Raw genomic sequence first — 17,516 nt, forward strand, 5'->3', positions numbered from 1 at the left:
CCAATGTTTCAGGGCTCTAACTAAGGAGGATCAACCGTACCCTTAGCCGTACAACCCGACTACCCTATCATACGGGCGAGTAATCTCTCTGAGTGCTGTTCTCGGTGTACTATAGTAGCAAGACGGTCGACGGTTTATCTATGGCTAGGTTGCAGAGGAGCTAAGGGGCTTCTGATATACCCAGAAGGTACTTGGAAGACAGTCCGTACGCGGTTCTGTCTAATGTGCTACTACTCGAAGGGGTACCCACAGGGGTTACAAGGGAGTCCAACAAGCGTGACCACCTCTTGTATTTCCTGCGTGCATGCCTCCCCAAATCCGCAGGTTTATGTGCTCAACGACAGATCCCGTGGTTTAAAGACGCCGGAACACGTCTCTAGCCAAAAAAAAATTTGCTAAGAATTGGAGATCCCACCGGCCCTGGAAAGTGCTCTGATACCACTTGTTATGCTCTTAACCTGCAAAAGATACCCAAATACAAAATATGAGAAGAAAGATACCCAGAACATAGAATAGTGAGAGCCAACAGCAATATTTTATTTTTATTTTTATTTTATTTTTTTGAATCAATGTCCGGAGAATCCACAGTTTTAACATTTTTGTACCAACGTTTCAAATCCCATTTGGGATTTGAAACGTTGGTACAAAAATGTTAAAACTGTGGATTCTCCGGACATTGATTCAAAAGATTCAAGCCACAGATCTCTGAAATCCAATATTTTATTATTCAGAAAGCAATGTTCACTGGCCTCTTCGAGGGGGCAACCTCCAATAGAGCAGAGCTCGATACAAAAATAAGACATGATGCTCCTTGCAGGGAGTCTCTATCCTTTATATAAGACTCATACATGCAATACCATGGATCAATACCATGAGTTTTATTAATACCATCTATCTAATACCATGGCCCATTTGCAACTAACTGTGGTCCCGTCATTAATTTCGGGTTAACCACTTACAATTATTAATATGGGCTTTATTGACTCTTTACTATGACTCGATCCCACTACATAAATAAGGGGGTTAGGGTGGGACCCTAACAAAATACAAAGGGGCGGTGACAATGCTATAAAACCCAAACCGGAAGGGGTTCATAAATGAAATAGATAATATCTCAGGTCCACCAAAGCCGATTTTTCATGGTTTTCAGTGTTTTTTAACATATCCAAAATACAAAGGGAAGCAAGGGAATAGGCCATGTACGACTTGCGATAGAGACCCTAAGGGCGGACCCAATAGATGAATAGGCCATATCTGAGGACTTTTGAAGTCCAAAATAAATAGAGATGGGCGGGATTTTACAGTTGCAGTGTTTTTCTGTATTAAACAGAAAACAGTCACTGTTTGCATTTTAAAGGGATTTCAAAAGGCACGTAGACCCATTCCATCACCTAGCAGAGGCCGAGAAATATTTGCAAGGAGACAGAGGCCGGAAAGCATCATGGAGCATCACAACACGATACAGCTCGAAACGGAAACATCATGGGCATCGACAGCGCGACTCATCCAAAACAATAGAAGTGATTGTGGAGCATTGCTTTCACGAGTGAGCTCTCAGACAGCGCAGCAAACTACCCAAATGTAGTTACTCTTCTATCAGAAGAAGAAACCTCCAAGCCATGCTTCCCTAGTCAGGGCATAAAACAGTTAACGGGACAGAGAGGATAGATTAAGACTCCGAGCCTTTGAGAGCTCAGGAGCATTGTAAAAGGCCTATAAAAGGTTGAAAGCTAAATGTATGAAGGGTTCAACTTCTGGAGACTATTGATACTTTGCTACTCAAGCTTCTCATCTTCATTCTAGCAATATAAGCTTCTTTTGTTGTTATATCTTCAATTTATGTTTTCTCTTCTATTCTAAGCTTGCACTTGAACAGGTTGTTCATGTTTCTTCTGTGTCTAATGTTAGATAATTATCATCTTATCTCTGTGTTGATAAATTAGATTTGCAAGATTCTTTTACTTCTTGTAGCTGGCCATTCATATGTGTTTATATATGCATCTGCTAGTACAATCGGTATTCTCCATCTATTCATTGAGTCTACAAACTATTGAGAATTAATGGCCTAAAGCCTTGTAAAGCTGAGGGTGTTCATGCATGTCTTGAGTGAAAAATAGAGTTGAAATGGTTATCTCGCTTGATCCAAACCATCATTCATTCCAATAGTTCAAAGAACAATATTAAAGATTATATGTTACCAGGCATCTCCGAGTTGCAACCTAGGAGAGTTTCCTGGAGTGATAACACTCCCGACATGGTAATATTGTCCCTTGATGGCATCTTGGAAAGAATCCCAAGTGGGTGCAGATGAAAACAATGAGGGTTTGCTCTCGTCCTTTTGTTCACAGTAGGTTTCCCACCAATATTTGACGAGTGGGGCAGATTTGAGAAGTACAAAAGTAATATTTTCCCGATTGGAAAAGTCATGAACTGAAAAATATCTTTCCAATAGATTTAACCATTTATCTACGGCGTCTACATCTATCTGAACCTCAAATATGGGAATATCAAAGTTAACTTGTACCTTAAAAGAAGTGGCACCTCCAGAGTGGTTGTTGGATGAAGGTGCGTCGCCTATGGGTAGTCGTTGAAGGATCTGGGAAATGTTATCCATCATCGCATTCCTTTGTCGCTTGAGGGCTTCCTCAAGCAACATTTTGAAAGGATCTCCTACCCCATCGTCTTTCTTTTCTTTCACCATGGGAGGCCATCGAGGTTTGCGAGGTTGGTCTTGAAACGGTTCAACCAGATCGAGCTCTAACTCCTTATACCCTGACCTCATAGGGGACATGCAAAGAAAAATAGAGAAAGAGCAGACTTCTATAATACCACTGAGCTGAACTTAAACAAGAACACAACAAATTATAGATATAACCATAAATACAGAGATGCACCAGAAATAACACTTCATTTCATTAATAGAAAAATATTGAACTATGCCTACAAACAGAATGGAAACAAACTAGCTCAAGCGATGGTAGCTTATCTCTGAGAAGAGATGTGGTGGCTACATGCCTCTCAACTATGTTACAATGAATCTCAAGGGCCTATTTATTATTAAATAACAATATAAAACCCTAAAGAACTAAAACCCTAACCCCAAGAGATGTAACGCCAATAGTTTGTGGGCCCCGTTGGGGTTAGTTGGGTAGCCAACTTCCTAGGGTCGTAACTTGGTCATATTATCTCTATTTAGCATGTAAGATACCTTGTTGGAAAGGTATCTATGAATACTACAGGATTTATGGAAAGGCTTGTGGCGGACCTCAAAAAAACATCGTTTAGGGGGTCAAAACTGCTCCGGAAGTTTAGGACCCGAAAAACTGCTAAAATAGTAAATGCTGAAATAAACAAGGAAACAGATGAAACTGACTTAAGGTCTAGGTGGAATAGGCGAGTGGCCACCAATATCCACCTAGATCAAAGAAGGATAAAAATCAACATACTTGTACAATTGATAACTTATATTAACTTTACTAGAGGGAGAAACAAATTTTTGAATCTATAATTTTGTAGTGCCCACATGAAGAGCAGAAAATTGTATTTTTTTCCCTTCACAAGAGTGACAAATCTCATAAGTAGAGAGTATCTTGCCAGATATTTTCAAGAACAAGGAAAACATTTTCTTATGCAACCATCAACTAATTTCGTGGTATTACACTATGTACAGTCTCCAACTACAATCTAATAAATGCTACTATTAGAAGTGGAAATAAGCAAATCACAAGAATGAGCCATATGATTGAGTGCTAGAATCAAGTATCCAACTCTCTAAATATGCATATAAGGCTTGAGTAGACATTACATGCCCATTGCAAATTGAAGAAGGGTTGGGCGGTTAAATTTTGTGTTGCTACATGGTTTCATTCTTTGCCTCTTATGCCTCCAGCATTTGGATTCTTCATGACCAAGTATGCCATCAGAATTGTAGATTACACTTCATTTCTTTGTCTTGGAGGAAGACTCACATAACTCTAAATATGTAGAAGTAGAGAATTTTGATTTTTGTTGAGGCTTGGAGGCAAAATTACCAACTTGAGGGATCAATGTTATGTTTGTCCCAAATTTTGTGCTTACCTTTGTGGTTTGAACCCAAGAGTTTGATTCTTAAATCCAAAAAGAACAATCTAATTACACAAGAGTAGATTGTTCCTTAGTAAGGACCTCCTAAAAACTCAAAGTAGGACATTTTAAACTATTTTCGAAGTGGTTCCATAATGGGATAAAAGGTAGAAAAAAAATTCCATGAGAAAGAGCTTTCAACTTAGATAGAATCAAGAATATGCACTCATTTGCTTTGGATTTTTCACAACCTTTTTTATTATATTATAAATAACTTAAATTTGGAAATAAAATCTTTAACATAAAATTGTACATTAAAAAAAAGTTTATACATTGAAAAAGAATGACATTTCAATTTCCAACTACAAAGTTAAGAGTTCGATCACTTTTTCAATAGTAGTTCAACTTGACCCAACTATTTTTTGATGTTTTACATTAAAAATTGTTTTAAGCATGCACTCTAATTTATTTTTTTGTAAATTTCTATTGATGTCAAAAGATTTTACAGTGAAAGTTGTTCAACATACACCCAAAAGAGTGTCCTAGGAGATCATATCTACTGCCAAGGATAAACATAGACACAACTTGACCAACAGTAGAAAAAATTGGCTCTAATACCTAAGAACTGGAAACTACAACATAAACAATTTCAATCCCCCAGTTTCACTAGGACTTTGGTACTCAGCCATGAAAAATGCCAAAAATGAACTACAGTAATACATATATCTGCCCAAAAGAAAAAATGACAAAACATCATAATATCGCTTACAAAAACAATTTGTAACCCACATTAGACATTAAAATAGAGTGCATGGTGGACTTATTAGTCCATAATGATAAATGGTGAAATGGAAGAAGAGGTAGCATGAGGAGAGTTCTGAGTTGGAGCATTGATGACAGCAAGCACCTCTTGTTTCTCATTGGATTCAGTTTCTGAATTAGAGACCACATAAAGCGCTACCCGATTCTATCTAACCACAATATCATCCAAGTTATACCTGATATCCCTTAGTATTCTCTTGATCTCCTCCTGGAATGCAAACAACTTGTAGTTTTCTACTTTCTTATCTCAAATTACCATGCTTAGTAGAGTTTCCAATTGTTAACTTAAGCTAATAGAATGAAAGAAGTGAAGCCTTTCTTTATGAAAAATCCCCATATTTGGAACCCACTTGAGGCTACTACCTCCAATCTCTGAATCAGAAAATTAAACATGATCACCGAACTCCTTTTCCTCCAAATGAATAATTTCCTTTCGAACCTCTAGAGGAGCTGCATCAAAAAAAATTGGCCATAGATTCCCATCCAAACATACGCTAATGTTGTGTAGAGGATGACCCAAGTGTTCCACCACTGTGACTAGGAAGTCTTTATCGAGGAGCCATATAGGTAGATGACTTGCAAACAGAGCAAAGAGAGACTCTAGAAGACTAAACAACATAGATGGACAAGGCAAGGGGAGGGTAGGAGCCCAGAACCATAGAGGTCGTGAACCCTAAATTGAAACAAGAGATAAACTTATGTGGATGAAAGACAAAAATTAGAAGCTCGCGATACTGTCAGACTGAAACCTACCTTATTTTCCCATAACCCCAATCTTTATGAGTACCCAGAACTGAAAGAGCTAAAAAGACTTGAAAGACTGAGATTCTAATATTCCCTATCAAAACCAAATGGAGAAGGTACCTGGGTACCACACTCCACATACCAACATTGCGAAACTGAACGAAATCTCGATAGGCTTAGAGTTCTGAGGTGTCACTGAGGGTAATACTGCTACCAATTCAAACAATGGACTAGACTCTAAATTGTGTAGAAAGAGCACAAAGAACATTGACACCCATGAAGAAAAAACCAACGATCTAGAGAAGAGCTTACTAACTTACAGTAAAAGACAATACGACCAAGTAATGACCAGACCTCTAAGAGGCTAAGATGCAACCATATAATTACAGCATGAGGATAATACAAGAAAAGCAATCCCCTGCATATCCCAATATAAACTTCTCTTATCCACCATGAAGAAATAAATGATTATTGATATGCCCCAACACAACCAAAAAACAGTATTTTCACCACCCTGGGTCCAGGCCCATGCAGATATAACAAGTTGAGGACGTGAGAGGTTGAGCATGTTGATTGAGGTGAGCAGCATGAGCTCTCATCATGGCGAGCCAAGTGTACAGTGTAAGCCAATACTCTGCCTTCCCAAAGCACTTGAGCATGATAAGCTCATAAACGGACTTGCCACGGTGGTCAGGGATTTCTCCATCAGCAACCAATTCACCATGAGAGGGGTAGTCCATCTAAGAGAAAACAAAATGAATTTCATTGTGAATAACACTTTTTTACACAAAACCACATCCTCCCACCTGCTCACATTTAAGTCGATCAGACTTGGGTGGGTGTGGCATGGCTACAAAATCATGAAATCACCACGCAAGGGGTCTGTTGTGTCAGGTGTAAAGCAAGGCTTTAACACTGAGGGTTGCCACCCTATAAACCATACACGATGTTCACATGTCAAATATAACTTTGACCAGGAAAACTGACTTCGAAAAACGTCCTTCTAGTTTTACCACCTATCGAAACCCGATGTTGTTGTTATACCTTTCACTGGGAATCACTAGTTGTGAAAGCACCCCCATCGAGGAGAACATGCACTCTAATTAATCCCATGGCTTTGTGTATTTTGTTTCTACAAGAAGCAAATATTTCAATTTTGTTGAGAAATACCATGTTTTGATTAGCACCCTACTATTTCAAATCTCCAACAATAGTGCAACTGAGAATAGTCGTGGTGCTTTCATCAACAATATTAATAGCTATAGTGTTTTAGATATTAGTGATCAGACGTTGACTTCAATATGAATAGTTGATTTTATAGTTGTGCCAGATCACTCGAATCTAGGGCAGGGTGGAGTAGTGATGATCGTCCATAGGAAATCCAAAAAATTACATGTTCACATTCATTTTTATATAAATGGTTGACATATAATTGTACCTAAATATATACATCTAGGTGTAATTATATAAATTAAATAGTTGATAAACTTTGTATACACGTTAATTTTATAATACATTTTATATTAATAAGTTAGATAAATCGTAAAAATTAATTAAACTAAATTATGTTTTAAAAGTTAAAATATATACATTTAAGAAAACATGTAATAAGATTTTTAATTATAAAATTTCACTTCTATTTTATTATGGAAATTTTGAATGCTCTGTTATAATATAATGGCTTATCAATATCACATGTCCAAAACAACCATATCTCATTTTAGAGTCAAAATATTTTACATATATTTTATTTTAATCTTTTTTTTAATTAAATAAAAAAAACAAAAGCAAAAACTCTTTTGAGATAAATAAACATGTCTATGGACATAAAAGCTAGGGCAACCATATAAATTAATTGGCCATTAAATGTTGATAAACATCAAAACACTTACATCATGATACATATTGCATTGCTAAAAATAAAATAAAAACGTAAAAATCAACTAAATTGTAAATTATTTTAAATTATTATTATTACGCTAAATGTTGATAGACAGCAAAACACTTACATCATGTAAAGTCTGAACTTACCAACCATCAATAATATAGAGAAGTAAAGGTCACATTAAACACTAATACTCAATTTATTTTTTTCATAATATGATTGACTTAGTTATTTTGTAAGTGTGTTCCTTCATCTATTTCAATGTAAGAATATAACATAAGAAGTTAGGGATAACTTTCCCTTAAAACCAATTCGAAAACACATTTATCCTCAAGTTTAAAAGAAGCATGTGCTCTTTTCATACTTTTATGTGAGCTCTAAGACTAGAAATAAATTCCACTATAATGTCATGTTGAGCATTAAGCTTAATCAACCTATTTGATCCCCTAGATTATGCTAAATAGGTTCCACTTATTGACTCTTGACATCATAACCACAAAGGCATGCCACAAGAACCTAAAATATCATGCTTCTATTACAAAAATCACATATAAGGGTATGATAATTAACCTCCCTGTAACACAGTAACTAAAGGAGGAATGTGCCTCTCTTCATCAGAGAATCTAATAAATGTGATATGGAATCACAAAATATATTGACCCAACAACATGTTCAAATCATCAACTAAAAATTTTCAATTCCATTTATTAAGGAAAAACAATTATTTACAAAATGGCATTGCTTCAATCATAAGACTCGTATAATAAATGTTGCAGCAAAAGCAGCTACTGTTACAAATTTATAAGCATATTATTCTTCAAAAAGTTCCAAGTAAAACAATGGACCTACCAAGATTGGGCACAAATATTTGTTTTCTACAGTCATTGAAGCATAAGACTACACCCATGAATACATGCAGCTCGAGCAGCTTATTATGCTCACTTGCTCAAGTAATTAAATCCTACAAAATTGGACACTGTAAAATTGTTTCCAACAACAACCTTTTTTTTCATGATAGCTTTAGATGATAAAAGTAACAATTGTCCTACTAAAATATTATCGACTTACACTTCCACAACTTTATTAAATTCATTTTCACATTCATACAAAAATTTGTAGACATAGGAAGCTACATCCATTGAACAATCTATTCATGAATTTCTAATACATAAAAGCTACATTCATTGAGACATTTACTCTAACCGTTTATGTGCATAAAAGCTACAACCATTGAGGCCTTTTGAAAAACAGTTTGCAAGCATGCTATCTACAAAGCTACATTCATTAACACATGTACTCTAACAATTTATATGCATAAAATCTACAACCATTGAGGCCTTTTGACAAACAGTTTGCAAGCATGTAATCTACAACCATTGAGGCATTTTGTCAAACACTTGGCATCCATTATCTCTTAAGGCAAATTTTAATAAAAGTTAGCTAAGATTTTTCCTCAACTTATGTAACCCATAAAATTCATAAATTGAACTTCAAATGTTGGCATATTAAAGCATAGACTTTCACCAAAAACTCGACAACAAGCAAACACAGTTGGCAGCAACAATCTACAAAATCACTCAAATTTACGATTTGGGTTATAAAAAGCATCCTTTTGGAATCAAGTCAGGGGTTACTGGTCCAAATGAAACGTATACCCCCTGGTGTTGCCTTGATTCATTATGAAACAAATTGTGCATGCACATCTTTAAAATAGCAAGGACCTTAACCTTGGAATCTCATTTTCAGATTTTTTTTCAAACACTTGGAATGCAAACTTCATCTACAACTCTACATGAAGAAAGAAAACCTAGAATTATGTTATTATGGGTTGTTCATTGAGTTCTTGATACATATATTTAATTAAGCATTATATAACCTACAAAGCTACTTCTATTGACATAATTTTGCAAACCTATTGCAACCACTATTACAATTTTACAAACACATCACAGCCTTGAATGCTACAACCATTAAGACTTTAGTGTCAGTTAGTTTGCAATGGAACTTATACCAAAACTTAGAGACAATAAACTACAACCATTGCGGAATTTCTTCAAAAATTTAGTGTGCAACCTTTTATATAGATCTAAGTTTTAACCAATAACACAATTCACAATGAGCATGAACCATGTAATAAATTGCTAAAAAGCACAATGAAATGCTATCAAACAGAGACTATTGGCTTCATATAATAGATATGATGTGCTATGGACAAAATTTCATTATAAGCAGAATTTGAAAACCTTGGCAGTTCACATTCTTGTTTGGAGTCCCTGCATGTAAATTCACATACATACCTACCATGAAACTATTAACTCATTATTGGTTAGCTCATAAATAGCTTTCTAAATATTTCATAAATATTCATAATTTTGTAATAATTTAAAGCAACAATTTCCAATAAATTTAAAATTTCCATAACACTTTAAAACTAATGAGAAACCAAAATTTCAAGAACATTTATAGATATACCTAACATTGTATGTTTATAACTCCAAAAAGATGTGAGTATGATCCAACTCCAATGCCTTAGATGAGAGTATGCTTCAGCTTCAATGCCCTTACCAGCTCATTATGAACCATTTGATTTTTCACCCAACCATATCCAGGGAGAACTTCTCCCCCTGGAACCCTCGAGTTGTAAGAGCTCACAAGCAATACCAAAATATAGAAGTAGAGAGATATACAAGACAAGTTGAGGAATATAAGTTTCACTTCCTCTCAATACCCTCATGGTAAACTCCACTAGTAATTTAATTTAAAATTTTCATATTGATTTCGATAGCATTTAGCTACTCTCCAAGTATCTCCCTCTCATAGTCCTCTTAAAGTCTCTCCAACTCTTGGTATTATAATGCACCTCTTCCCTCCCAAGTGAGAAGACATGAGATACATATGAGGAGCAACAAATTCTTGTCATAAAGGAGGAGTAATATGCATGCATTAAGGAAGAGTAACATGTTTCATTTAGATGACTGTAACTCATGCCATTAAGGAGAGGTACGCATGTCTTAGTTAAATAGAGTGTAACATATGCATTAAAGAGAGTGTAAGAGAGTATAATGTATAATTAAGAGAGAGAGTCATGTAGAGTCATGAGAGTCATCAAGGAGAGAGGTGTGAAGTGATTGAGGTGATGAAGGTGACTTGTAATTCCTTTTAATAATAATATCATAGTAGCATAAAGGATAATAATAATAATAATATTGATCATTAAGTCAAGAATGAAATATTAGGATTGATTAATGATAAGATAAGTGATTTTCCTTCAACTACACTTGATTACCAATTTATGCAAGGTGATTTATTATTTTTAGAAAGACATACTTGAGATGCTAGACATGACTTTCTATTTTTAGAAAGTCACTTCAGAATTGTCGAAAATGAGGTTTTATTAAGGAAATTCATCCATGAGCTACCTATGAGTGGTATTTTTCTTCCGAAGAATAGGGATTCCACAACCCTATTGCATGCATATTCGTGCCTTAGTAGATTGAGGACTTTGTGCTCTGATATACTCTAAGGATCCAAGATTCCACATCTTGATCTTTAAATATTTAGGACTCTGCACTTTAATCCTTTTTTTATAGATCCAAGACTCCACATCTTTATCTTTCATGGATTTAGGACTTTGCACCCTAATTTCCATGGCTTCTCATATACTTTGCTTTTAAACTTCATGTTTTACCTTAAGGTATTAATTGTAAGTTCATGCCCGTCTGATGGTTCATTGGTAATGTCTTACTCAAAGACCAATAATTTTGCATTACTTCCACACTAATTTTGGTTTTGAAGAAATGACTTCCACAATAATTTATAATTTGAACATCATTACTTCCACAGTCATTTATAATTTGATCATCCTTGTTTGCAAATAATCAGGTCCCTTGCGACATCCTGCTCAATACAAGATTAAGCATATATAAACATACAAATCATGTATCATGCATAAATCATAATTAACCATATGTTCCACATAACCATGATCATCCATGAATCTATGTGTCTCAATCCTGAATCACCGTCCATGTCATACACCTATGTCCAAACTACGATACCATAAGAGAAAACATTGATAATATGCACTTAACCAAAACCAGTCTTACCAAAATCAGTCTTTATCATAAGCACGTAGAAACTATATGGCCTAAACCATGTTTATAACATGCAAGCACATACATAAGTCTGGCATGCATAATATTTATATTACTGCATCAAAATCACCTTCTCCAAGTGTCATCAAAGCTATCTCACAAAGAAGGGACACTACATATCGTGATGCATATCAATGTAGATTTTTACTTGTAGATTCAAACTGTTTATGTAATATGCTAAAACAAGAGACTTGAATCTACTCTACTCATCAGCGGAAACAAAAATTGATCAATGAAAATACTAAGAATAAAAGGAAGAATTTCAATCACACATAACACAATATTTTTCTAGGGAAAGAAATTTCTCAAAAGATTTGAGGATAAAATACATTGCTTGTTGAACCTGAACAATCTCTGCACAAGTATAATCTATCTCACTGCTTCACAAACCAGCTCAAGCCAACACTTAGCCAAATATGCTTCATGTCAAGCCGCTACTTTCTTGCACAATCCCTAAGGAAAATAGCCCATATTTAATTGGGAAAATCCCTCACCACAACTGCGCAATCCATCATAGGCCTTCTACTGATTGCATGCACCATCTGTGCAACTCGGAAAATTATACAATTGATAGTACATTGTCTTTGAACTCTAATCTCAACTAGGTCTTTATATGAGCTAACATCCATGAGCTATTTTGAGTGTTTTATCAGTTATCTGATTAATCATTGCATGTGAATTAAATTCAATTTAATTCACTTGACCACTCACTAGTCCTCCAACAGTTAGAACTAGTTTAACTGAATTTAACTCATATAAACTGAATTAAATAATTACAACTCAATAATAACTCAACCTGGGCCCCTAAAATTTAGGGATCACTCTACATGACTCTAGATAAACTTCCAACTCAAATTTATTGAGCCAACTAAATCAACTTAACTTAGTTAACTGTTACAAGTTGTTATGAGAATAGAATTACAATTTAATTCCCAATTTAATTCAAGGACAAATTAGATTATGATTTTCTTGTTGCTATTTTTAACACTCCCTCTCAACAAGAAAGGGATTATCTACTACCCCGTACCTGCCTCTATAAAATTTGCATCTTGACAATGCCTTTGTCAAAATATCTGGATCTTGCTCCTATGTAGGAATGTACTCCAGCAACATGATTATCATCTGCACACAATCTCGTAGATGGTGATACCGGATGTCAATATGCTTGGACCGATCATGAAAATCTAGATTCTCAGAGAGTTTGATACAACTTTGATTATCAGAGTAAATCATTTTTGGATCCATCTGTTGACCAGACAAACCAACAAGAATCTTCCTCATCCAGATAGCCTCACAAGCTGCTTGACTAGCAGCCATGTACTCTGCTTCTACTGAACTAAGTGCAACTAACCTCTACTTCATGTTGTACCAAGAAACTGATCCTAACCCAATACTGAAGATCCAACTTGATGTGATCTTCCTGTCAGATGGACTCCCTACCCAATCTGCATCTGTGAAGCCTTGAAGCTTCACTCCCTCTATCTGTTTGTACCAAAGACCAAACTGAGTGGTGCCTCTGAGGTATCTCAACACATGTTTGGATGCCTTCCAATACAGTTTGGTTGGATTAACCATGGCTTGACTAAGCTGGTTAACTGCATAACACATTTCCAATCGTGTGTTCACCAAATACATGAGTGAACCCACAAGTTGTCTATAAATAGTAGCCTCCACTACTTCTCCTGAAGTAGCATCCTCCTTCCTCCAGTTACCAGCTAGAGGAGTCTCCATGGATTTACTGCTCTCCATGTGGAACTTCTCCAGTATTTTGTTGGCATACTTACCCTGAGAGACAAACAGTTCCTCATCTCCTTGCCATACTTCCATACCAAGAAAATAATGCATGAGCCCCAATTCCTTCATTTCGAACTCTCTTGCAAGATCCTCTTTGCAAGAATTTATCAGCTTCTCATCACCTATCAGAATCAAATCATCGACATATAATACTATAATCAAAAATTTACCTTCAACCACAATATGGTAAAGGTTCACATCTGCTTCACTTTTGGTGAATCCCAACCCGGTGAAATAGCTATAAATTCTGGTGTACCAAGAACGGGGTGCTTGTTTCAGTCCATACATTGCTCGCTTGAGTCTACACACATGTGACTCTTTGTTGAAGGTCTCAAATCCTTTTGGTTGCTCAATGTACACCTCTTCCTTAATCATGTCATTGAGAAATGATGTCTTTACATCCATCTAATGTATATTCCATCCCATTTGCGCTGATAGTGCTAGAATAGATCTGATTGATGAGTACCTTGCTACAGGAGAAAAAGTCTCATCGTAATCAATTCCCTCCACCTGAGAGAACCCTATGGCCACAAATCTGGCCTTGTGTTTCTCCACACTACCATCTGTTGCTTTCTTTACCTTGTAAAGTCATCTAGAACTCACCACTGACTTGTTTGTTGGTCTTGGGACCACTTCCCAAACATTGTTATTGATAATGGAGTCATACTTCTCAACCATGGCATCAACCCACATTGGTTGTTTCACTACTTCCTCGAATGAGGGTGGCTAAATCTCTACCCTCTCACTCATCATAGCCATGTAGCTAGTGTACCGATCTGGTGACCTCCTCTGCCTACGATGTGATGTGGGTGTCCCCACATTCTCTCTAGCATCATGTAGCAATATGTTAGCCTCTCTGGTGTGCTTCCTTCCATCTCTGGAAGTTTCTGCATGAGTGGATGCTTCCACTCTCTGCGCCTCTGCATGTGGCTACTCCACATCATCCTGAGGTTCTCCCTTTGGAGTTAAAAGCTCATCGTCTGCATGTAGTTGAAGCTCCCTCTCAAGGGACCATCTCATGGCCTTCTCTTCATCGAACTTCACATCTCTGCGAACCACTGTCATCCTGTTGGTTGGAAGGTACACCCATTAGTTGTGAGGTGTATCAGTGTACCCCACAAATATGCCCAACTTAGTTGTTGGCTCCAGCTTTTTGCGTGCATCTTTGGTAACATGGCAGTAGACTAATGAACCAAAGATCCTAATGTGTGCCACATCTGGTTTCTTCCCTAACAATGTGATCTCGAACTCCTTCTAGGATAATTCTTCTCACCTTTTCCACACACTTTCTCCATTCTGCTAGATCTTGTGCATCAATTGTTGGAGGCTTAGGAATATCATTATCTATGAATTCTTTAAGCATGTTGTCTTCCAACACTACCTCCATCATGTCCTTCCAAGCCATGTAATTCGAGTTGTCGTCCAGTGCATAATCAAGTCTCAAACCGTAGAAAGACATAATGTTGGCTCTGAAGTATGAACTACAAATTCGAATTCTCTTGCAACCACAAACTCGTAGTCTCCTCTTCTGAAGTGAATTCAGCTCCGATACCATGTATATTTTTACTTGTAGATTCAAACTTCTTATGTAATATGCTAAAAAAAAGACTTGAATCTACTCTACTCATCAACGGAAACAAAAATTGATCGATGAAAACACTAAGCAAAAAAGGAAGAATTTCAATCGCACATAACACAATATTTTTCTGGGGAAAGAAACTGCTCAAAACCCCGACTATCTATATTGCATTAACCAGAAGATATGAGAAGAAAATACAATGCTTGTTCAACCTGAACAATCTCTTCACAAGTACAATCTATCTCATTGCTTAACAAACAAGCTCAAGACAACACTTAGGCAAATTTGTTGCCTGTCAAGCCCCTACTTCCTTGCATAATCCCTAAGGAAATTAGCCCATATTTAATTGGGAAAATCCCTCACAACAATTACGCAATCCATCATAAATCTTCTAATGATTGCTTAAACCATATGTACAACATGGAAAATTATACAACTGATAGTACACTATCCTTTAACTCTAATCTCAACTGGGTCTTCATCTGCACTGACATGCATGAGCTATTTTGAGTGTTTTATCAGTTATCTGGTTGATCATTGCATGTGAATTAAATCCAATTTAATTCACTTGACCACTCACTACTTCCTCCAATAGTTAGAACTATTTTAACTGAATTAAATAATTACATGACTCTAGATGGGCTTCCAACTTGAATTTACTGAGCCAACTAAATCAACTTAACTTAGTTAACTGCTGCAAGCTCCTATGAGAATAGAATTACAATTTAATTTCCAATTTAATTCAAGGGCAAATTTTTTTTTTTGAATAACATAAAATATATTACTGGGTAAACAGACAGATTACAAAATTTGGTTTGTGTGGGAGAGAGATCCTGACACAAGACTGAACCAAGATCCTTGTAATGGCCATAGAATTGTCTTTCTTACATTACGACCATGACAAAAGAGGGTTATGAGTACATAGGTGGAAACCGAGAGGTACCCTCTTTACAACATTCTCAAAATTTAGAGTATAGAAGCTGAGAAAAGAGAAGAAAGCCTTTATTGGGCTAATTTATAGAGTAAATTAACACAAGTATTTCATTATCAATCCAGGTTTGTAGAACTTAGAAGCATTCCAAAATGTACGGATATCAACTATAATCAGCTTTAGAAGATAAGTTATAGAAATTGAAGGGAATACAATTATAAACTAATTAGAAGTGCATATTGCAAATATAAAATTCAACTAAGTAGTTTCTAATTCATTATGTAATAAGTAGGAGAAGTGGCTCCTAACTTAGGAGAACCAGATTTGTCCTTCTTCTAGAATACTACTTTATGAACAGAAATGAAAAACCACTAATAGACAATAGCTTAAAAACAAATAATGGAAGAGGCTCCTAACTAAGGAGGTCCTTCTTGTTCTTCATTACAAATTCATTCATCATTAATGCCATTGTTAGAAAACTGAAAATTCAGAAAATCACTTGAAAGCAAGAAAGATGAATTTTAGTTTCTATTCATTAATCCAATAGAAGGAGGGTTCAACTTGAACACTGGGTTGTCCCTTCATATAAAGATGATAAATAAACCAAGATTCATCAGCAAACATCAATCATCATACATCAAATCAAATAAGAAAATCTAAAACAAAACTAGTTTATGAAAATCAAGCTAGATTAACCATGAAGTGTACTTAGCTTGGAGTGGGGGCCCTCCACCCTTGCCTTGCACACTTGAAGAGATTATCAGCTACTGCAAACTCATTCAATCATCCACACCATTGAACAACAAAATGAAGATAGAACAGGTTCCTCAAATTAACTCCAAGTATTCAGAAGTCTCAATATGAAGCTATATAAATTCTACATACATAAGCCTTCAACGTTTTGGCTTAAATAGATAAATATGAAACAAACTAATCTAAAATGTCTCTAACATCTATGTCTATCCATATACTATCTATCCCAGTTGAAATCATCCATCCCATCACTAAAAATATAGAAAATCCCATGAAATCATAAAACTGCCCTATTTCCTAGGGATTTCCTGAATAACTGGTCCTATTTGACCAGATTTGACTGGGCCTGTTTAAGCTTGGTTTGACCGAACCAATAGGAGTTAGTTCAATATTAGTTCCCAATATTTCTAGAAATGTGCTCAGCTCGTGCCCAAGTGTCCTGAAAATATGACATTCATGAATCCATAAAAATGGGGTATATATGATGGCAAATGGATGGATAATATAGAAATAAAGTGTGTTTTCTTAAGCAAAATTGGATCAAAAACAAGGGCCAACAGCCTTATCATGACCGATCAAGGAAATGACAATTTTCCCCATGACAAAAAGCCTTTCGCAGAGGAAGAAAAACAAAGAAGGAAGCTGACAACATCATTCTTGGTTGATGGTGACCAGATCTTCATCCAAACGAATGGGTCTCCTGAGAGCTTCCCTCCTACTATGCGGTGGTGATTTGTCGACTCATGGAGGCCCCAACATCCTCTTTCTTGATACTAGGGGATCCTTCAACAG

Source organism: Pinus tabuliformis, chromosome 8, assembly GCF_031772625.1.
Source record: "Pinus tabuliformis cultivar Carrire ecotype Pingquan chromosome 8, CPIR1, whole genome shotgun sequence".
Taxonomy (NCBI): Eukaryota; Viridiplantae; Streptophyta; class Pinopsida; order Pinales; family Pinaceae; genus Pinus; species Pinus tabuliformis.